Source organism: Trematomus bernacchii, unplaced genomic scaffold (genome assembly GCF_902827165.1).
Source record: "Trematomus bernacchii unplaced genomic scaffold, fTreBer1.1, whole genome shotgun sequence".
Taxonomy (NCBI): domain Eukaryota; kingdom Metazoa; phylum Chordata; class Actinopteri; order Perciformes; family Nototheniidae; genus Trematomus; species Trematomus bernacchii.
This window is the reverse complement of record NW_022987607.1, coordinates 1,806,776-1,814,275: the sequence shown is the minus strand read 5'-3', so window position 1 is coordinate 1,814,275 and position 7,500 is coordinate 1,806,776.

Genomic DNA, 7,500 nt, shown 5'->3' with positions numbered 1-7,500 from the left:
ACAATCATGTCATTGTTAGCTAATGAATGTTTGTGTGTACAGACAGAGAGATCAAAATGCTGTTTCCCGCAATCCCGAATACAAAAATACAAATATATAGAAAAATATGTATACAAATATGTATATCCTGTATATAAACGGAGCGTCTTGGCGGAGGTTTACGCTTTCCATTTTTCCTGCTTGTCAAATCGTAAATGCAAATTCCCAGCCTGATGAATTTCTCTCTGCTTCATAACATCAGTTTGTCAGATTAGAAAGTCCAGGTAGTCCTCTGGTCTCATTATTGAGAATGAAAACCGCCCAATTTTAATCAGCGTCCAACCGAGGGGAGTTGAGTTCATCCCAAGGGTCTGTATTCTACATCAACTCTTGATTTTGCCCAAGGTTGTTCTCTAGATATTGGTAGCAGCAGCGCCAACTTCTTTTCTCATTAGAACTCGTTTCGGACTTCATTTTCGCTGCAGGCTCCGACAGGACTCCAATTAGATGGACGACAGAATTAATGAAGTATGTCTCTCTGTATCTCTCTCACTCTTCCTCTCTCTCTCCTGCTCCTCCTCCTCCTCCCTCGCTCTATTTCTCCCGGCGCTCAGGGGGACACTCGGTCTGGATTCAGTCAGCGTGGCGCAGTTTCTCCTCTTACTAAATTAAATATGTGTAATTGATGGTTTCATAAACAGAGCTAACCTTGCCAGAAGGAGGTCCACGAGAATATGTGTCAGAGAAGAAGTAGTGGAGTACAAATACTTTGTTAAGTACATTTTTCTGATATCAGTACTTTACTCCACGACTTATTACTTTCTACTCCTTACACTTTGAACACAAATACCTGTACTTTCTACTTCTTACATTTTGAACACAAATACTTGTACTTTCTACTTCTTACATGTTGAACACAAATACTTGTACTTTCTACTTCTTACATGTTGAACACAAATACCTGTACTTTCTACTTCTTACATGTTGAACACAAATACCTGTACTTTCTACTTCTTACATTTTGAACACAAATACTTGTACTTTCTACTTCTTACATGTTGAACACAAATACCTGTACTTTCTACTTCTTACATGTTGAACACAAATACCTGTACTTTCTACTTCTTACATTTTGAACACAAATACTTGTACTTTCTACTTCTTACATGTTGAACACAAATACCTGTACTTTCTACTTCTTACATTTTGAACACAAATACCTGTACTTTCTACTTCTCACATTTTGAATACAGATACCTGTACTTTCTACTTCTTACATTTTGAACACAAATACCTGTACTTTCTACTTCTTACACTTTGAACACAAATACCTGTACTTTCTACTTCTTACATGTTGAACACAAATACCTGTACTTTCTACTTCTTACATGTTGAACACACATACCTGTACTTTCTACTTCTTACATGTTGAACACAAATACCTGTACTTTCTACTTCTTACATGTTGAACACACATACCTGTACTTTCTACTTCTTACATGTTGAACACAAATACCTGTACTTTCTACTTCTTACATGTTGAACACAAATACCTGAACTTTCTACTTCTTACATGTTGAAACCAAATACCTGTACTTTCTACTTCTTACATGTTGAACACAAATACCTGTACTTTCTACTTCTTACATGTTAAACACAAATACCTGTACTTTCTACTTCTTACATTTTGAACACAAATACCTGTACTTTCTACTTCTTACATTTTGAACACAAATACCTGTACTTTCTACTTCTTACATGTTGAACACAAATACCTGTACTTTCTACTTCTTACATGTTGAACACAAATACCTGTACTTTCTACTTCTCACATGTTGAACACAAATACCTGTACTTTCTACTTCTTACATGTTGAACACAAATACCTGTACTTTCTACTTCTTACATGTTGAACTCAAATACCTGTACTTTCTACTTCTCACATTTCCCAAACAGGCTGGTTCCTTTAGTTTGAATGTGTGTTTGGTGGCGTGATCATTATTATTTAGAGTCATTGCGTGCCTATTGATTTGAACACGATCCGTGTATCCATCATTTCCTGGTCTTCTCTAAAGAAGAGGGACCAATGAAAACGTTGTCATGTTGCCGTTGTTCAGCATGGAAACATTCATTAGCTAACAATGACATTATTGTTCTATTAATATAAAGGGAGGTCAGGTACTCTTTAAAACAGCTGCTAGTTATGGGTACTTTTACTTAAGTACATTTCAAAGCCTCTTTACTTTTACTTGAGTAAAGAAGTTTAGTCAGTACTTCTACTTTCACCAGAGTATTTTTAAACACGAGTTTCTGTACTTCTACTTGAGTAAAGGATGTGTGTACTTTTGCCATCTCTTATATACAAATCCTCCGGTTGACAATGAGGCAGAAAAAGGGAGAGCAGAGAGATATTGACTCCAACAGTTTCTCAGCGTAACTCGTGACATAATGTTTCCGGCAGACAGCCTTGTTCTTCTTTGTTAAACTCTCATTCACAGGATGCTCTCATTCTCTTTCTCGTCCTTTCTCTCACTGTGCTTCCTTTCTCTCTCTTGTTACCACGATGAAACCGGAGAGATAAAAGCAGTTTGAGCTATACAGACAGAGAGATAAAGACCGTTCAGCGTAAATGTCATGTACAGTCTGTGCAAAGCATGCGTTCACAGAAGAAAACAAACAAGTCTGACAACAGGAACATGCAGAAATGTGTCAGTGAAACACGCGATAAAGGACTCTTTCAGCTTCAGCTTTCCACTCTAAACACATCGCCTTCACACACACTCTCCAACACCTTTTACTTTCATGCAAGAAAACTATATTTCCTGCAATAGCCTTATTATAATTTCAATAACAATAGTAAAGCCTCCAATTTCACATCACATCTTCTTATAACATCTGCCGTATGCACTGAAAAAACTGAACCGTTGACTTTAGTTAAATGTAGTATGTCAACAGATAACTGTATTAGGTTAGGTAAAAGCAATAATATTAAGTTGAACGTAATATTTTGTATTTAAACGTAATACTATTGCTTTTAATTAACCTAATACAGCTATCTTCAATTACATTACATGCAATTAAAGTCAACGTTTCAGTTTTTTCAGTGTGTTTTCTTACAGTTTGACAGTAGTAGGAGTTCATAAACTCACCACAAAACCTGTAGATTACCCACAATGCATGGTAATTGTTCAGTTGATCTATTAAAATGTAAGTTTAGTGATCTTAAACCTGCATTTATCGATTGTTGCAAGCTTTAAACCAGCAGAAACCTCTGGGTCTGAAAACTGGAGGCAACGGGTCAACTATAGTGGTAGCAAAAATACATCAGATTGTATAGAAGTCTATGAGAAAATGACTTTAATTGATTGATTTCTAAACATTTTACACACTCAATTTCAGTTTTCAACTCTTCTTCAGTAGAGCAGGGTGTTGATTTTGTGTATTTTGGTCCCATTTAGAGTCAGATAGATGGTATAGCAGGGTATGATTAAGAGCTTTAGTGGTTACCTTGTGATTTACACTTAGTTGTACTGAAATCCACAGAAAAAACAAGGGCCTAAATGCCACACTCTAGGCTAAGAAACTGTAAAAGTTTGTATATAAACATGTACTAAAACAAAAAAAACACAAATACAGATACCATGTAACAAAATCATTAATTGACAATCAAATTCTCTATCAAATCTCAAATGTACACCCTTTATTGATGCAAACATATGTCTCTTTAGCTGCTAGACCCCAGCTATTCACTAACTTGAGTACAGTGAGTTGTATTAAAGTTTTCAATGATTACAGAAGCTGGAAACACTGATATCGACAACTCAAACCGTGAAGATGAGTAGAGTCAACCCAAAACAATGAGCTTTAAGATATCCAATAGAGGGGAAACTTAGGTCGCATTCACACCAGCCTTGTATAGTCCGGTTGAATCGAACCCTGGTGCGTTTAGCCGCTTGGTGCGGTTCGTTTGGGTCGGTGTGAACGCAGCCCGAGACCTCTGAAGTGAACTAAACAACCGGACTCTGGTCCGCCTAAAAGAGGTGGTCTCGGACCGCTTGCTAGTGAACTCTGGAGTGTTTCATCTCTGGTGTGAACGCAGTCCGCACCAAAACATAGGAAGCGTAGTATTTACGCTTCACAAGAACGCGGATGTCTTCAAAATCATTAGTGAAAGAGTGAAGCAGAATGAAGTGTTGAACAGTGTCGTGTAAAGTAAAAACAACTATCAAACTAAAAACTATACATAAAAGTCAGAGCGACCTGCCGTCGGTGAAACCCCCTCCTTACTGCAGAACGTCTCTCATTATATGTGTTATAATGTTTTGTATCGCACGTTGTCTGATTATATAATCATATGCGCCGTTGCTAGAATCTGTTGATCTCCAGATTAACAGCAGCATGAAAATAACCTGCCGAAAGTGTCGATGCTCCATGGCGGAGGCTCCGGTGGAAATTGCCGGGATTTGCGTTTTTACCCCCTTAATGTCTGACCAATGGTTGAACAGCATTTCCGAGCACATGACTTGTGTTTAAAGTTTATAGTCCGTTTGAGTTTTGCCCGTGTGAACGCAAACCGAACCTTCTGAAAAATGAAACAATGTAACAAACTGTCGTCTGGTGCGCACCTGAGAAGCGGACTATTAGGTGTGAATGCGACCTGCGAGTGGTATGATTAATACGGGTGTGTTTACGAACCACCCTTTTCATTTTATACCACAATTTATACAAAATCTGTTTATAAAGCAGCTTTACGGTCCTCTTTTTAGTGGCTGTTGTGACGATTTCCTGCCAGCGTTCATACCTGAAACTACAGATGTATTCCGTTACATTTGGTCAGTCTTGAAGGGGATTTGAAACTCTGCTGAAACCCCACTTTGTGTGTTGTTTTCTTATCAAACCTAACTCAGAGCAGCTTTAATGCAGATCAGAAGTCAACGTTTGTGATGCCACTACAGATATTTCACCTACAAGGGCAATAAGACATCACCCTGTATGCCCGCAGTATAAAGTATGCATAAAAAAGCTTATAGACATTTTCTCCTGCAGTCCTACTATCAATAACACAGACATATCCATTAGTGGGAGAGAGGCTAGTCTGGGCCAAACACTCCCTCTAGCATTTAAACAAACCTCCACTGGGACTCTTTTTTTCCCAGACTCCCCTGGGGCGAAGGCACACTATAACTGTTCTGGGATCAGTTTCCTTCACGCCTGCAGTGTTTTTCTAGCAGCAGAAAGGCAGGGGGACACACAAAAAAGGGGGGAGAAAAGGGGGGGAAACGAGGGGAAACAACACACATCAGGGAGCACGCTCGTTTCCGTCGCCACTGCTGTGTTTGGATATTCAAATTAATGAATGAGAGTGAGGAAAGTGAAAGATGAAAAATGTGCCTGAGGAGGCGCTGACTTTGAGTAATGCTGGTAATTGGAGGGAAGCATATAGAAATGCAGTGGGCATGTTTTTAGCAAATGAATGTGGAGAGAGAAAAACCTTTCTGTCTCATTACTTATTGCATCTTTGTAGTTGGGACAAAGAAAGCTGCAGTGCAAACATAAAATTGTCCCCCACAACCCAATGCTTTTGGAATTGGGAAAGGAGCCATAGAATATATACCATTGTGTTGTCGATTTATCAAGTGTTAGAGCTGCAGTGATATCTTCTGTTAGGGTGTTACGATCCTATAGCCTCGTCTGATTTATTTGCTGTCTGGCTTCAGCACTCTCCTGTGTGTTTAGGTGCTAATTAGAGTACCACACACACACACACACACACACACACACACACACACACACACACACCCTTTCACGCTGACACACAAGCATGTACACACACACGGAAAGACCACAGGCTCACAGGTGATACAGACAGTGTTTTATCACGAGAGAGAAGAGGGTGTGGCGCCGAAAGAGGGCCTTAAATTACTGATGACATCTCAAACAACGCTCACACACATGGAGCCACAGTCATGCTTTAGGGATGCCTATACAAGGAACACACACACACACACACACATACACACACACACACACAGAGAGAGACATACACACACACACACACACATCCTTGGTCCCTGTTTGGCCGTAAAGTCTTATGTTGGTGAATGTGTAACAATGCCGACATCCATTTTTAAAAGGTTTGCACGCAAACACACACACAAACAAACACACACACAAACACAAACACACACCCACACACACACACACACACACACACACACACTCCATCACTCCACTGCTTTCCTTCCATTTGTCTTCCTATACCCTCACTTAAAGATCCCTTCCTTTCCTCCACTCTTTTTTCCACTGACCGCCCTCTCCCCTCCCCAAAATGCCCTCCACAGCCCAGACCCTCTCAGCTCAGTGTGTGTATGTGCAGTAATCCTGGATGCCTCGGAGGGTGAACTTGCACCGAATCACTCCATAAATGTATGAGCGTCCAAAATGAAGCAGAGAAATGTGTGGGCAGCGGGTTAGGAACCATGTCCGAGCTTACTAACAGGATGGGGGGGGGTATGGTGGAAAGGGAAAATGGAGAGAAGGAGGCGAAAGGTCTATATTGGCAGAGGGGCTTCAGACCCAACAGGGGGGAAGCTTTTCTGCAAGATTTATTTGGAAAAACGTGATCTTTTAGCCTTCATCAGTACTGTTTTGATTTGTTATTTAAAGGTCCCTATTATCCTCTTCTTCATCACTATATCACAGGTCTCAGATATATACAGAACCTGTCTCTGATTGGCTGAAACACCAAACAGATCATTGCAGCATTACCCATAATCCCCTCTGTTTCAGCCCTGTTTCCAAAGTGCTGATTCTCTGTCTGTTACTTTAGATGAAAATAAGGAGCCCCTCCCCACGCCCCTCTGAGAGAGATTTGGTTACAAAGAACTCAATGGTGCTCTAGGAGGAGATTCAGGTGATAAGGTGGGGGGGGTTACCTTGGTTGCTGATTGGCTAATGGTTACACAAGACAAAACATCGTTATGACATCATAAAGTGGCCAAAATCAGCTCATTTTCAGACAAGTTTTTATAAAAAATGGATCAGGACAAAAAGAGAGAGAATCTTTGTTCCTGAAACTTTCAGAGTCTCTTTCCACAGAGGGGACACATGTTGATGAAGAAGAGACATGGAGAAGAGGGGACACATGTTGATGAAGAAGAGACATGGAGAAGAGGGGACACATGTTGATGTCGAAGAGACATGAAGAAGAGGGGACACATGTTGATGTAGAAGAGACATGAAGAAGAGGGGACACATGTTGATGTAGAAGAGACATGAAGAAGAGGGGACACATGTTGATGAAGAAGAGACATGAAGAAGAGGGGACACATGTTGATGAAGAAGAGACATGGAGAAGAGGGGACACATGTTGATGTCGAAGAGACATGAAGAAGAGGGGACACATGTTGATGTAGAAGAGACATGAAGAAGAGGGGACACATGTTGATGTAGAAGAGACATGAAGAAGAGGGGACACATGTTGATGAAGAAGAGACATGAAGAAGAGGGGACACATGTTGA